Source organism: Triticum urartu, chromosome 7, assembly GCF_003073215.2.
Source record: "Triticum urartu cultivar G1812 chromosome 7, Tu2.1, whole genome shotgun sequence".
Lineage (NCBI taxonomy): Eukaryota > Viridiplantae > Streptophyta > Magnoliopsida > Poales > Poaceae > Triticum > Triticum urartu.
The window spans coordinates 583789885-583807330 of NC_053028.1; positions in this window are offsets into that span (position 1 = coordinate 583789885).

Genomic DNA, 17446 nt, shown 5'->3' on the forward strand with positions numbered 1-17446 from the left:
AGTAAAGAGACTTGCCAGTAACGAGATTGAACTAGGTATTGAGATACCGACGATCGAATCTTGGGCAAGTAACATACCAATGACAAAGGAAACAACGTATGTTGTTATGCGGTCTGACCGATAAAGATCTTCGTAGAATATGTGGGAGACAATATGAGCATCCAGGTTCCGCTATTGGTTATTGACCGGAGACGTGTCTCGGTCATGTCTACATAGTTCTCGAACCCATAGGGTCCGCACGCTTAAAGTTTCGATGACAATTATATTATGAGTTTATGAGTTTTGATGTACCGAAGGAGTTCGGAGTCCCGGATGAGATCGGGGACATGACGAGGAGTCTCAAAATGGTCGAGACGTAAAGATCGATATATTGGACGACTATATTCGGACATCGGAAAGGTTCTGAGTGGTTCGGGTATTTTTCGGAGTACCGGGGAGTTACGGGAATACGGGGGAAGAAGTATATGCGCCTTATTGGGCTTTAGAGGAGAGGGAGAGGCAGGCCGCGCGCCCCCCATTGACTAGTCCGAATTGGACTAGGGGGAGGGGCGGCGCCCCCTCCTTCCTTCTCTTCCCTCTTCCCTTTCCTTGACTCCTACTCCTACTACTTGGAAGGGGGGAATCCTACTCCCGGTGGGAGTAGGACTCCTCCAGGGCGCGCCATAGGGGCCGGCCCTCTCCCCCTCCTCCACTCCTTTATATACAGGGGCAGGGGGCACCCCGTAGACACAACAATTGATCGTTTGATCTTTTAGTCGTGTGCGGTGCCCCCCTCCACCATAGTCCACCTCGATAATAATGTAGTGGTGCTTAGGCGAAGCCCTGCGTCGGTAGAACATCAACATTGTCACCACGCCATCGTGCTGACAAAACTCTCCCTCAACACTCGGCTGGATCGGAGTTCGAGGGACGTCATCGGGCTGAACGTGTGCTAAACTCGGAGGTGCCGTGCGTTCGGTACTTGATCGGTCGGATCGTGAAGACATACGACTACATCAACCGCGTTGTGCTAACGCTTCCGCTTTCGGTCTACGAGGGTACGTGGACAAACTCTCCCCTCTCGTTGCTATGCATCACCATGATCTTGCGTGTGCGTAGGAAAATTTTGAAATTACTACATTCCCCAACAGTGGAATCCGAGCCTGATTTTATGCGTAGATGTCATATGCACGAGTAGAACACAAGTGAGTTGTGGGCGATATAAGTCATACTGCTTACCAGCATGTCATACTTTGGTTCGGCGGTATTGTTGGATGAAGCGGCCCAGACTGACATTACGCGTACGCTTACGCGAGACTGGTTCTACCGACGTGCTTTGCACACAGGTGGCTGGCGGGTGTCAGTTTCTCCAACTTTAGTTGAACCGGGTGTGGCTACGCCCGGTCCTTCCAAAGGTTAAAACAGCACCAACTTGACAAACTATCGTTGTGGTTTTGATGCGTAGGTAAGAACGATCCTTGCTAAGCCCAGTAGCAGCCACGTAAAACTTGCAACAACAAAGTAGAGGACGTCTAACTTGTTTTTGCAGGGCATGTTGTGATGTGATATGGTCAAGACATGATGAGATATAAGTTGTTGTATGAGATGATCATGTTTTGTTGAAGTTATCGGCAACTGGCAAAAGCCTTATGGTTGTCTCTCTATTGCATAAGATGCAAGCGCCAAATAATTGCTTTACTTTTATCGCTATGCGATAGCAATAGTTGCAAGAGCAATTGTTGGCGAGACGACCATGTGACGACACATTGATATAGATCAAGATGATGGAGATCATGGTGTCATGCCGGTGACGATGGAGATCATGACGATGCTTTGGAGATGGAGATCAAAGGCACAAGATGATGATGGCCATATCATGTCACATATTATGATTGCATGTGATGTTTATCTTTTATACATCTTATTTTTCTTATTATGATTGCATATAAGATGATCTCTCACTAAATTATCAAGGTATAAGTGTTCTCCCTGAGTATGCACCGTTGCGAAAGTTCTTGGTGCTGAGACACCACGTGATGATCGGGTGTGATAGGCTCTACGTTCAAATACAATGGGTGCAAAACAGTTGCACACGCGGAATACTCAGGTTAAACTTGACGAGCCTAGCATATAACAGATATGGCCTCGGAATACTGAGACCGGAAGGTCGAGCGTGAATCATATAGTACATATGATCAACATAGCGATGTTCACCATTAAAACTACTCCATCTCACGTGATGATCGGACATGGTTTAGTTGATATGGATCACGTGATCACTTAGAAGATTAGAGGGATGTCTATCTAAGTGGGAGTTCTTAAGTAATATGATTAATTGAACTTTAATTTATCATGAACTTAGTCCTGGTAGTATTAGCATATCTATGTTGTAGATTAATAGCTCGCGATGTTGCTCCCAGTTTATTGTGTTCCTAGAGAAAAATTATGTTGAAAATGTTAGTAGCAATGATGCGGATTGGATCCGTGATCTGAGGTTTATCCTCATTGCTGCATAGAAGAATTATGTCCTTGATGCACCGCTAGCTGACAGACCTATTGCAGGAGCAGATGCAGACATTATGAACGTTTGGCTAGCTCAATATGATGACTACTTGATAGTATAGTGCACCATGCTTAAAGGCTTAGAATCGGGACTTCAAAGACGTTTTGAACATCATGGACCATATGAGATGTTCCAGGAGTTGAAGTTAATATTTCAAGCAAATACCCGAGTTGAGAGATATGAAGTCTCCAACAAGTTCTATAGCTAAAAGATGGAGGAGAATAGCTCAAGCAGTGAGCATATGCTCAGATTGTCTGGGTACTACATTCGCTTGAATCAAGTGGGAGTTAATCTTCCAGATAAGATAGTGATTAAAAGAATTCTCTAGTCACCATCACCAAGTTAGTAGAACTTCGTGATGAACTATAATATGCAAGGGATAACGGAAACGATTCCCAAGCTCTTCGTGATGCTGAAATCGATGAAGGTAGAAATCAAGAAAAACATCAAGTGTTGATGGTTAACAAGACCACTAGTTTCAAGAAAAAGGGCAAAGGGAAGAAGGGGAACTTCAAGAAGAACGGCAAGCAAGTTGCTGCTCAAGTGAAGAAGCCCAAGTCTGGTCCTAAGCCTGAGACTAAGTGCTTCTACTGCAAAGGGACTGGTCACTGGAAGCGAAACTGCCCCAAGTATTTGGCGGATAAGAAGGATGGCAAAGTGAACAAAGGTATATTTGATATACAGATTATTGATGTGCATTTTGCTAGTGTTCATAGCAACCCCTCGGTGTTTGATACTGGTTCAGTTGCTCAGAGTAGTAACTCGAAACGGGAGTTGCAGAATGAACAGAGACTAGTTAAGGGTGAAGTGACGATGTGTGTTGGAAGTGGTTCCAAGATTGATATGATCATCATCGCACACTCCCTATACTTTCGGGATTAGTGTTGAACCTAAATAAGTGTTATTTGGTGTTTGCGTTGAGCATGAATATGATTTGATCATGTTTATTGCAATGCGGTTATTCATTTAAGTTAGAGAATAATTGTTGTTCTGTTTACATGAATAAAACCTTATATGGCTACACACCCAATGAAAATGGTTCATTGGATCTCGATCGTAGTGATACACATATTCATAATATTGAAGCAAAAAGATGCAAAGTTAATAATGATAGTGCAACTCATTTGTGGCACTGCCGTTTAGGTCATATTGGTGTAAAGCGCATGAAGAAACTCCATGCTGATGGGATTTTGGAATCACTTGATTATGAATCACTTGATGCTTGGGAACCATGCCTTGTGGGCAAGATGACTAAAGACTCCGTACTCCGGAACAATGGAGCGAGCAACTGACTTATTGGAAATAATACATACTGATGTATGCGATCCGATGAGTGTTGAAGCTCGCGGCGGGTATCGTTATTTTCTGACCTTCACAGATGATTTGAGCAGATATGGGTATATCTACTTGATGCTGAAACATTTGAAAAGTTCAAAGAATTTCAGAGTGAAGTGGAAAATCATCGTGGCAAGAAAATAAGGTTTCTACGATCTGATCGCGGAGACAAATATTTGAGTTACGAGTTTGGTCTTCAATTAAAACAATGTGGAATAGTTTCACAAATTCGTGCCACCTGGAACACCACAACATAATGGTGTGTCCGAACGTCATAACTATACTTTATTGGATATAGTACAATCTATGATGTTTCTTACCGATTTACCACTATCTTTTTGGGGTCATGCATTAGAGATAGCTGCATTCACGTTAAAAGGGACACCATCTAAGTCCGTTGAGACGACACAATATGAACTGTGGTTTGGCAAGAAACCAAAGTTGTCGTTTCTTAAAGTTTGGGGTTGCAATGCTTATAAGAAAAAGTTTCATCATGATAAGCTCAAACCCAAATCGAAGAAATATGTCTTCATAGAATACCCAAAGGAAAATGTTGGGTACACCTTCTATCATAGATCCAAAGGCAAGATATTTGTTGCTAAGAATAGATCCTTTCTAGAGAAGGAGTTTCTCGCGAAAGAAGTGAGTGGGAGGAAAGTAGAACTTGATGAGGTAACTGTACCTTCTCCCTTATTGTAAAGTAGTTCATCACAAAAATCTGTTTCTGTGACTACTACACCAATTAGTGAGGAAGCTAATGATGATGATCATGTAACATTGGATCAAGTTACTACCGAATCTCGTAGGTAAACCAGAGTGACATCCGCACCAGAGTGGTACGGTAATCCTGTTCTGGAAGTCATGTTACTAGACCATGACGAACTTGCGAACTATGAGGAAGCGATGATGAGCCCAGATTCCGCGAAATGGTTTGAGGCCATGAAATCTGAGATAGGATCCATGTATGAGAACAAAGTACGGACTTTGGTTGACTTGCCCGATGATCGGGAAGCCATAGAAAATAAATGGATCTTCAAAAATAAGATGAACGATGATAGTAGTGTTACTATCTACAAAGCTAGACTTGTCGAAAAAGGTTTTTGACAAAGTTCAAGGTGTTGACTACGATGAGAGTTTCTCACTCGTATCGATGCTTAAAGTCTGTCCGAATCATGTTAGCAATTGCCGCATTTTATGAAATCTGGCAAATGCATAAACAAAACTGCATTCCTTAATGGATTTATTAAAGAAGAGTTGTATATGATGCAACCAGAAGGTTTTGTCAATCCTAAAGGTGCTAACAAAATATGCAAGCTCCAGCGATCCATCTGTGGACAGGTGCAAGCATCTCGGAGTTGGAATATACGCTTTGATAAGTTGATCAAAGCATATAGTTTTATACAGACTTGCGGTGAAGCCTGTATTTACAAGGAAGTGAGTGGGAGCACTATAACATTTCTGATAAGTATATGTGAATGACATATTGTTGATCGGAAATAATATAGAATTATTTTGCAAAGCATAAAGGAGTGTTTGAAAGGAGTTTTTTCAAAAGACCTCGGTGAAGCTGCTTACATATTGAGCATCAAGATCTACAGAGATAGATCAAGATGCTTGATAAGTTTTTTCAATGAGTACATACCTTGACAAGATTTTGAAGTAGTTCAAAGTGGAACAGTCAAACAAAGAGTTCTTGCCTGTGTTACAAGGTATGAAATTGAGTAAGACTCAAAGCCCGACCACGACAGAAGATAGAAAGAGAATGAAAGTCATTCCCTATGCCTCAGCCATAGGTTCTATAAAGTATGACATGCTGTGTACCAGATCTATTATATACCCTACACTGTGTTAAGCAAGGGAGTACAATAGTGATCTAGGAGTAGATCACTGGACATCGGTCAAAGTTATCCTTAGTGGAATAAGGATATGTTTCTCGATTATGGAGGTGACAAAAGGTTCGTCGTGAAGAGTTACGTCGATGCAAGTTTTTGACACTAATCCAGATGACTCTAAGTCTCAATCTGGATACATATTGAAAGTGGGAGCTATTAAGCTAGAAGTAGCTCCGTGCAGAGCATTGTAGACATAGAATTTGCAAAATACTTAAGGATCTGTATGTGAACGATCCGTTGACTAAAATTATCTCACAAGCAAAACATGATCACACCTTAGTGCTCTTTGGGTGTTAATCACATAAGCGATGTGAACTAGATTACAGACTCTAGTAAACCCTTTGGGTGTAGGTCACATGACGATGTGAACTATGGATGTTAATCACATGGTGATGTGAACTATTAGTGTTGAATCACATGGCGATGTGAACTAGATTATTGACTCTAGTGCAAGTGGGAGACTGAAGGAAATATGCCCTAGAGGCAATAATAAAGTTATTATTTATTTCCTTATATCATGATAAATGTTTATTTTTCATGCTAGAATTGTATTAACCAGAAACATAATACATGTGTGAATACATAGACAAACAGAGTGTCACTAGTATGCCTCTACTTGACTAGCTCGTTGATCAAAGATGGTTATGTTTCCTAACCATAGACATGAGTTGTCATTTGATTAACGGGATCACATCATTAGGAGAATGATGTGATTGACTTGACCCATTCCGTTAGCTTAGCACTCGATCGTTTAGTATGTTGCTATTGCTTTCTTCATGACTTATACATGTTCCTATGACTATGAGATTATGCAACTCCCGTTTACCGGAGGAACACTTTGTGTGCTACCAAACGTCACAACGTAACTGGGTGATTATAAAGGTGCTCTACAGGTGTCTCTGAAGGTACTTGTTGGGTTGGCGTATTTCGAGATTAGGATTTGTCACTCCGATTGTCGAAAAGGTATCTCTAGGCCCACTCGGTAATGCACATCACTATAAGCCTTGCAAGCATTGCAACTAATGAGTTAGTTGCGGGATGATGTATTACGGAATGAGTAAAGAGACTTGCCGGTAACGATATTGAACTAGGTATTGAGATACCGACGATCGAATCTCAGGCAAGTAACATACCGATGACAAAGGGAACAACGTATGTTGTTATGCGGTCTGACCGATAAAGATCTTCGTAGAATATGTGGGAGCCAATATGAGCATCTGGTTATTGACCGGAGACGTGTCTCGGTCATGTCTACATAGTTCTCGAACCCGTAGGGTCCGCACGCTTAAAGTTTTGATGACAATTATATTATGAGTTTATGAGTTTTGATGTACCGAAGGAGTTCGGAGTCCCGGATGAGATCGGGGACATGATGAGGAGTCTCAAAATGGTCGAGACGTAAAGATCGATATATTGGACGACTATATTCGGACATCGGAAAGGTTCTGAGTGGTTCGGGTATTTTTCGGAGTACCGAGGAGTTACGGGAATACGGGGGAAGAAGTATATGGGCCTTATTGGGCTTTAGAGGAGAGGGAGAGGCAGGCCGTGCGCCCCCCCATTGACTAGTCCGAATTGGACTAGGGGGAGGGGCGGCGCCCCCTCCTTCCTTCTCTTCCCTCTTCCCTTTCCTTGACTCCTACTCCTACTACTTGGAAGGGGGGGAATCCTACTCCCGGTGGGAGTAGGACTCCTCCAGGGCGCGCCATAGGGGCCGGCCCTCTCCCCCCTCCTCCACTCCTTTATATACGGGGGCAGGGGGCACCCCATAGACACAACAATTGATCGTTTGATATTTTAGCCGTGTGCGGTGCCCCCCTCCACCATAGTCCACCTCGATAATACTGTAGCGGTGCTTAGGCGAAGCCCTGCGTCGGTAGAACATCAACATCGTCACCACGCCATCGTGCTGACGAAACTCTCCCTCAACACTCGGCTGGATCGGAGTTTGAGGGACATCATCGGGCTGAACGTGTGCTGAACTCGGAGGTGTCGTGCGTTCGGTACTTGATCGGTCGGATCGTGAAGACGTACGACTACATCAACCGCGTTGTGCTAACGCTTCCGCTTTCGGTCTACGAGGGTACGTGGACAAACTCTCCCCTCTCATTGCTATGCATCACCATGATCTTGCGTGTGCATAGGAAATTTTTGAAATTACTATGTTCCCCAACATGTAGTCATAGCAGTTCTTTTTTCGCGGTTAGCTAGTGGCTGCAATAACCTATTTTTTGAAACTAGGCCGCAATAACCATGGGCTAATATTTACTGTAGTGACACTGGGCCTCCTACTGGCCGTAGAAACAGTGGGCCTTCTACGGGCCGTAGAAACAATGGGCCTTCTATGGGCCGTAGAAACAATGGGCCTTCTGCGGGCCGTATTATCAATGGGCCTTATACGGGCCGTATAATCGATTGGCCAAACATGGGTCAAACAGACCGCATTATGGCCGTAAAAGGGTTAGAGTTGGAATCGTCCGTTCATGGGCCGACCATAACGGGCCATCATTAATAGGCCGTATTTGATGACGCTATGAAATCGGCCCAATGTATTAACGGACCACAAACGGGCCGACTGTAACCACGGGCTGAATTTGGCCCACAAGCAGAAAATGACAGTAACGGGCCGTAAGTAAATGAATGCTGGAAATGAGCCCAAGAATAAATGGGCTCTAAGAAGGCCGAAAGATAACATGGGCTGGAAACCGCCCAACGGAATAACGGGCCGTTAATGGGTTTAAAATGATACAATGTTCATTACGGGCCAGTTTCACCACGGGCCGTTAATGGGTGTAAAGCGACACACTATTCATTACAGGACAGTTTCACCACGGGCCGTTAATGGGTGTAAAGTGATACACTGTTCATTACGGGCCAGTTTCACCACGGGCCGTTAATAGGCCAAGAGTTACATAGGGCCTCATATGGGCAGAAAGACGTCATGGGCCATACATGGGCCAGAAGTGAAAACGGGCTGGAATCATATTGGATGGCCCACATGATGCTACTGGGCCTAATTCGAATAGGGCGTAATGGGCCTTGGGTTAGCGGGCTGTAAATGGGCTATATGCGAACAGGCCGTTAACAGGCTTTCCATGGGCTGGCCCGCCACCTTTTGACCAAGTCAAACGGGCCGGCCTTTTCACATGAATGGGCCTCTGTTGGGTCGTGCCACGTGTCGACGTATCATAGGCGCCTATCTGACCCAATGACGAGCTGACACGTGTTTCGTCCGGCTAATAAGAATTTTACATGTGGAAATTTCCCATTGGTCAGGGCTGTTAACGGGTTATCAGATCCAAAACCCGACCCGATAGCTTAACGGCGTTCCGTTACGGTGGATGCCACGTGTCGGTCACCCTTGACGAAAGCACTTCTGTGACGCGCGATTTATCGTCATGGAAGTGGACACTTCCGTGATGATAATTTTGGCAATGTCATGGAACACTTCTACGACAGCACAGGTATGACTATCTTGATTCTGTCATAAATTTGTCATGGATGTACATGCATGACAGAAAACGCGACCTACTGTGACAAACACGTATCATCACGGAAGTGTATTTTTTTGTAGTGCTACTAGTTGGTGTCTGATGCCTCTAGCTCGGCCGGCCTAGCAGCAACTTGAATTGATTGATCCATGGATTATGGAGGACAAAATTACTGTTATGACCTAAAGGGCTAACAAAATCCCGATTTGACCTCGTTTCAAAAGAAATTTCGATTCTGACCTCTTTGGGTGACGCCAACATCCCTAGCGTCTGGGTTGTGAAGCAGACGCCGGGCACCTTGGCGTCTGGCCCCTGGCCCGCACTGCCCGCCTGCCCGTTGACCTGCTGACGTGGCAAAGGGGCCAGACGCCAGGAACCCTGGTGTCTGGCCCTGGTAGGTTTACACCATGCGTGGGCCCAGCCCATCCATCCCCAACCTCTCCCTGGCGGCGGCCGAACACAAGAGCAGAGTCCACTTTTCTCTCGCCCCTCTTCTCCCTCACATCAAATCCCCCCTTGATCTACTCCATCCTCCACCCAAATTTGTGGATCTGAGGCCCCCAAGCATCCTTGAGGTATTCTCCCCCATTCCCTCCAATTTGTTTTGATTAGAACATCTCTTTTTGGTTGCATTATTCATCATTGGGAGATGTTAGATGAGTACTTGTTGTTTTTGTTTTAGTAAATTTTGTGTAGTTGTTAGATGGTATAGTTGATTTGTAGATAGTAGATGATGTGTTGTTGAATATGTATGCAATTTGAAATTTTTTGGTTCATATGTAGATTATCCTATTGGCTTATTTTTTTGCAAAAGAGATGATGAAATTGATGGTTGTATGTGACATGATTTGTTCCACAGATTGGGTTGTATAAATTAGATGTTATGTATTTGCATATTTTTTGAATAGGAGTGTTTTAAGGGAGAGAGAGATGTTGCATATGATGAAATTGTGCATATGGTTATGTGACACCATATTGTTTGAGAATTTTATTTGATTGAAAGATGATGTGCATATATTTGAGAAGAATGATGTGGTCATATGGAAAAAAGAATGCATGACTTGGAGAAGGCAATTGTATTGTTTGATATTGTTCATGTATTCATAGATGTTTGTGATCTATTTTGTAGGATGGCGGATGATGATGGACCTTGGTATGACGGATTAATTGATGAGTGGGATAAGGAGCATCGTGCTTGATACGTCTCCAACGTATCTATAATTTTTGATTGCTCCATGTTATATTATCTACTGTTTTGGACTATATTGGGCTTTATTTTTCACTTTTATATTATTTTTGGGACTAACCTATTAACCGGAGGCCCAGCCCAGAATTGTTGTTTTTTTGCCTATTTCAGAGTTTCGGAGAAACAGAATATCAAACGGAGTCCAAACGGAATAAAATCTTCGGGAGCGTTATTTTCTCACCGAACGTGATCCAGGAGACTTGGACCCTACTCCAAGGAGTCAAAGAGGCGGTCACGAGGGTGGGGGGCGCGCCCCCCTAGGGCACGCCCCCTGCCTCGTGGGCCCCTCGGTGCTCCACCGACGTACTCCTTCCTCCTATATATACCTACGTACCCCCAAACGATCATATACGGAGCCAAAAACCTAATTCCACCGCCGCAACTTTCTGTATCCACGAGATCCCATCTTGGGGCCTGTTCCGGAGCTCCGCCGGAGAGGGCCGTCATCACGGAGGGCTTCTACATCATCCTAGCCCCTCCGATGAAGTGTGAGTAGTTCACCTCAGACCTTCGGGTCCATAGTTATTAGCTAGTTGGCTTCTTCTCTCTTTTTGGATCTCAATACAATGTTCTCCCCCTCTCTCGTGGAGATCTATTCGATGTAATCTTATTTTTGCGGTGTGTTTGTTGAGACCGATGAATTGTGGGTTTATGATCAAGTCTATCTATGAATAATATTTGAATCTTCTCTGAATTCTTTTATGTATGATTGGTTATCTTTGCAAGTCTCTTCGAATTATCAGTTTGGTTTGGCCTACTAGATTGGTTTTTCTTGCCATGGGAGAAGTGCTTAGCTTTGGGTTCAATCTTGCGGTGTCCTTTCCCAGTGACAGAAGGGGCAGCAAGGCACATATTGTATTGTTGCCATCGAGGATAACAAGATGGGGTTTTTATCATATTGCATGAAACTATCCCTCTACATCATGTCATCTTGCTTAAGGCGTTACTCTGTTTTTAACTTAATACTCTAGATGCATGCTGGATAGCGGTCAATGAGTGGAGTAATAGTAGTAGATGCAGGAAGGAGTCGGTCTACTTGTCTCGGACGTGATGCCTATATACATGATCATACCTAGATATTCTCATAACCATGCTCAATTCTGTCAATTGCTCAACAGTAATTTGTTCACCCACCATAGAATACTTATGCTCTTGAGAGAAGCCACTAGTGAAACCTATGGCCCCCGGGTCTATTCTCATCATATTAATCTCCATCACTTAAATTTTGCTTTGCTTTTTTACTTTTCACTTTGCATCTCTATATCAAAAATACCAAAAATATTATCTATCATATCTATCAGATCTCACTCTCGTAAGTGACCGTGAAGGGATTGACAACCCCTAATCGTGTTGGTTGCGAGTAGCTATCGTTTTGTGCAGGTACGAGGGACTTGAGCGTAGCCTCCTACTGGATTGATACCTTGGTTCTCAAAAACTGAGGGAAATACTTACTCTACTTTGCTGCATCATCCTCTCCTCTTCGGGGAAAACCAACGCAGTGCTCAAGAGGTAGCAAGAAGAATCTCTGGCGCCATTGCCGGGGAGTCTACGCAAAAAGTCAACATACCAAGTACCCATAACAATCCCTATCTCTCACATTACATTAGTTGCCATTTGCCTCTCGTTTTCCTCTCCCCCACTTCACCCTTGCCGTTTTATTTGCCCTCTCTTTTCCAATCTCCTCCTCTCTCTTTCTGCTTGCCTTTCTCTCGCTTGCCTTGTCGTCATGGCTAGTCTTTTATCTTCTTCGTTATCTCCCGAGAACGAAGTCCTAAATTTTAAACAAAGGGAGGGAGAAAATTTGAAAGATGCTTGGTATAGAATTTGCAATGCTCAAAATAGATCTACCAAGAAGCAATCTACTTCAGTTCTTCTTCACAATTTTTATGTAGGTGCCAATCCTTGGTATAGATATATCCTTGATACCATTACCGGAGGGAATTTCTTGGGTAGCCATACTTTTGATTCTTATAATGCTATGATAGATTTATTTGGCTCGCCACCTCTTTTGGTTAATGGAACTATGTTAACTTTGGAGCATGTTATGCAAAGACTTGAAATTATTGAAAATAAAGTTGCTACCATTGAATCAATTGAAAATCTAGCGCAGCAGTGTAGCATTCATGACAAATGGCCCATGTGCAGAAGCCTACAGCAAAAAACAGGCAGGATCCAACTACTGCGGCCCATGGTTGCAAACAGACCACTACCAAACATATGGGCCGGAATAAGAAAAGGGGAAGGAGGGGCAAACAAAGGCCACCTACCGCACTCCACATCTACGCACCGACAATCTTCGCTTTACTCCCCCCCCCCACAAAAAGAACACTGTGCATCGTTCTTTTTCTCCCCATTGTCCACTGCCTATTGCTTTCCTCAAAGAATCTCCGGTGAAGGTGCCACGATTCAGTAACTTCCGGGAACAACGCGCTGTCCTACATTCCGGGGCAGCAACCACGAATACGAGCCAAGACCTTGCAGGTAAGACATTCGCATCCGGTTTTTTTTCAACAGCCATTACAACACTAGATCTGTTCCTTCTTATGTAACCTCGCCGACAACGCAACCCCTCCTCCACCACCGACAGCCTCAAACCCCCCCCCCCCCCCCCCCCCCCCCCCCCCCCCCCCCCCCCCGCCTGGGACCCACGGACATACACCGACATGGTCCATACACTTCGAGTCGCTGTTTCCCTGCCATGAACAGTTCCCTGTGCACCCACCCCTGCACCACAGTCGCAACATTCGTCTCGACGGCTATAACCTTTCGAATACTTCCACCATGTACACTTCTAATGTTACCAACATTAATGTTCGATGCCGTAAATAGGACTTAAAGAATGGAACTCAATGTTATGCCCTTTGTTCTCTGCAGGATGGGTTATGTCATGCTTAAGGACGTAAACGCAAATTGCCATAATTGGATTGTTAAGGTCAGAACAGTACGGTTCTCCGATTTCATGACCACCAGCGTCCCACAAAAGAGAATCAGAATCGATCTTATCATGCTTGATGAACAGGTTTGTGCCACAACCAGCTGCCATGCTTCATAGATATTAACCATAGCAGTATGGCAACATATACCGTTACAGTGACGTTAAAGCTCCACATATTAAAAAAAGGAAGGCAAATACTCCTACCACTACTGTCTACTGACCCATAAATTGACAGGGAACTGCTATGGAAGGACAGGTCCCAGAGAGCTGGCTTCAAAGATTCAAAGGGCAAATTGAGGAAGACAAAATCTACTGTATTAAGCATTTCAAGGTGCAGAATGCAAAGAATATGTTTCGCACTACTGCCCATGACTACATGGCTGTTTTCACACCTTATACAAGATGGCAAGAAGTTGTCCCTTGCCGTCCGCATTCCCAATGTACGCTTATTCAGCTGTGCCATTCCATATGCTAGAGACAAGGATCAACAACGACCAGCTAACTTCAGGTACTTCGGCAATAACCTGTAAAGCTACAACACCACATACACATTGACCGTCCACCTTACACAAATGCATGAAAATGACAGCCTATCATGCATTTAGCACTTCAAAATTAACAAGTTACTTTTACTGTAGATGTCGTCGGTATTGTCATTGCCTTCGCCCGTTGCGTTGACCAGGTTACACGCAGAGGCAATGTAAAGAAACTCAGAAACGTCTACATCTCTGATGCAAGGTATGTTTTGCTTACATCTTACCCAAACCTTTTTACATGTCCGATGACCTCATCACTTGCTGTAACTGATTGTCACAGGCAGCCAGAATGTCCCTGTCGCGCTTTGGGGTAAACATGCTGAAATGTTTGATGTTGATAGCTTCATATCAGTGCAGCCCGAGGATCCTTTGATCGTCCTATTCTGTGCTATGACATGCCGCAAATATAATGGTTTCCTCCACAACCTACCACAATCCTTTACATAATATTTTACATTATCTACAGCCAAAATAGTTTCAGATTACATAACAAAAAAAATAACATGCTTCTCTTCATCCTGCAGACAAACTCTTAATACAGGGTTCCTTAGTGTGTCGCTGGTACCCTAATCCCGATATACCAGAGGCTCATGAACTCAAACAAAGGTAAATGCATATGCAGAAAACAGCATTACCCAACATATGTCGCATCGCTGCTTTAAAACATTAACTTCAGAACCTTTACAGAACGAACCACCCGTTCACTGTCATCATAGCAACTAATTTTTCCCTTTGTCAACTGCCAACAGATGCTCCGGCAATTCATCCGCTTCCAAGTTCATGACAACACCGACACGAAGATTAGAGCATCAGGACGCAATTGTCTCCGAACTGGCTACACTCACTGATCCTCATGAGATGGATGTGATCATATCTTTCACACTCCAGTTTAATATCCATACGTGTGTTGCACAGCAATTTCCTAAATCATCTCAAACATACTATTTGCAGAAGAAACGCTTTGTCATCACTGCTAAGATTCAAAAGATTCCACGCAACCAACCATGGTGGTACCTAGCATGCACCACTTGCAAGAAGAAGGTTTTCCCCAGCGGCAACACATATAGATGCAGTGACACAACTTGCCACTCCACAGAAGCTGTTCCCAGGTAAAAATTCCATTCTCCAAAGCACCTCCACTCCACTCTGCATAAAAACCTACTGAGATGAAGATGTTTTATGCGTATGCAGATACCGTGTCCCTGTTAGGGTTGTTGAGCCCCATATCTCACTTGAAGATGCTACTGCACCTTCGATGGAACTTGCCATATTTGGTCCAAATGCGTAGCGAATTATTCGCCTACCTGTGGACGATCTCATGTCAAGATATGAGGACGCCGAAACATTTATGCCACATATCATAAAGGAACTGTGTGGCAAAATTCTCACTGTTCGTATCAGCCTCTCGGCCATTTCATTTGCAGACTTCGACAACCCACACGTCTCATACCAGGTGGATAACCTCCTCAATGTAATGGGAACTGACAGCGGTAAGGCACATCAGACTCAGATCTCGTCCCAGACGACCTGCACTAATTCACTCTTACCTTGCTCTCCTACAGAAGAACCTCAAAATGCAGAAACAGCAGGCCCCAAAGACGACCGTCATGACAGCAAAGGCAAAAAAACTGCCAAGGTACACTCTCCAACCAAAACCATAAACGGTTACGAAAATACGTTCAAGAAACAAATTATAACCCAAAGACACACGCAACATCGCAGGAAACTACAGATGCAGAGAACTTCCTCCCTTCACCTGAGCATGAGCACCCAACATCGGTATGTTTCCTCTAATCCAAATATCTTTCATACTGCAACTGCCTTTGTCATTCATACGTACAAACAACACAATATCAAGGATATTTCCCTTACGTTAAATTGTCCGTCCACATGCCCAACAGAAACTGATATGTAAAAAGAACTTTGGTTTTGCGACACCATATGATATATCTGTATTTTCGCAGCTCATTAGCCACCTAGCAACCCCATCGTCCCCACCAACAAGCACGACATTAGCACAGGTACGTTGTATCACTTTGCAAAATAAAACAAAGATAACAAACACATTATTACACCACTCTAGATCAGATAATTACATGCTAATATTCTATCACATGTCTCATCCTCAGATAAGAGAAGCACATGCCATGAACCAAACCAAGCAAAAGGACACCCATTCCACTTCACCGGAAGCAATTGCAGATAAAATGTAAAAAACGTAAAGTCCCTCCTACCGCTATATGTTAAGCTATACAGGATTAACATCAACATCGCCAGAACATCCGACGTGCAGTTCGTCAAAGTCTTCTAAAGGAACAAAAGTGGATGTTCCAACGCGTTATCACAAATATACGCCGGAACATCCGACGATCCTTTTATCCCGGAAATACATGTTACTGATGTTTTCCTCCGACGATTGTTCCGGCGCACAAACCCTAGTCATCGGAGCTTCCGACATTTTTCAGTTTTCGCGCATTTGACTCCAAATCTGTCTCTATCTAGTAGGTCCCGCTCTTATAAACGTTCTTCTCCAAATCGATCTATTCCATTGTGCGTCATCGCCCTAGTCTCTCCACGCCGTCGCCGCCGACAGCACTATGCTGCCGACCTCCTCCGTCCTGCGCGCGCCCTCTCGCTGGCTCCAGCGCCCGTGCGCCACCACCTCGCTGGCCTCCATCTTCCAGCGATGCTTGGAGACCCTTGCCGACTCCAGCGCCCGCGCACCACCACCTCGTCGACGCCGTGCGCCATTGCCGTGCGGCACCATCGTCGCACCCTCTCACTGTTAAAGTCGTCGCCAGGACCTGCATTGCTCTCCCATGCATACGAGTCCTCTTCTCCAGCCGCCGAGTTCACTCGTCACTGCCGCCGGCGACCTCCTTCACCCAGCGCAGCGACCAACCTCGCCGTGATCCTCCCGTCGTCTGCCTCACCTCCGAAACTTTGTGAGCTCCCTTGATTCTTCGGTCCTAGTTTTCTTCACATGATTTCCGGTTGATAAAACTAATAATTCCTTAGGACTATACCTAGTTAACCATAGGGCAAATTTGAACTTAAGGCTAAATTGCTCTAGGGCTAATGTGACCATAGGGTAGAGTTCTTAGGACAAATAGATTTAGGGTTTCATGTCTTAGTCTTGTTCCTAAGAATGCATCTACTAGGGCTAATCCAAAGAAAATTTGATTAAGGCCAAAATTAATCTCTTAGATTAGCAATACCTAGAGCCCTCTTTTCCTTAGTCCGAAAACATCTCCATGATCTAGGCTTAATTCTTCCAATCTTTCTAGCTCCCTTATCCGGCTCATTGTTTCCCATGTTTCATGCATCGATCTCGTTCTTATTATTTCAATCATAATCCTTACAGAGCGAGATGGCCGGACAAAAGAGGCATGGCAAGGAGATCGTTCAAGAGAAGAAGAAGAAGACAAAGGCCAAGAAAGCGGCCGAGCGTGCCGAGAGAGCGGCAAAG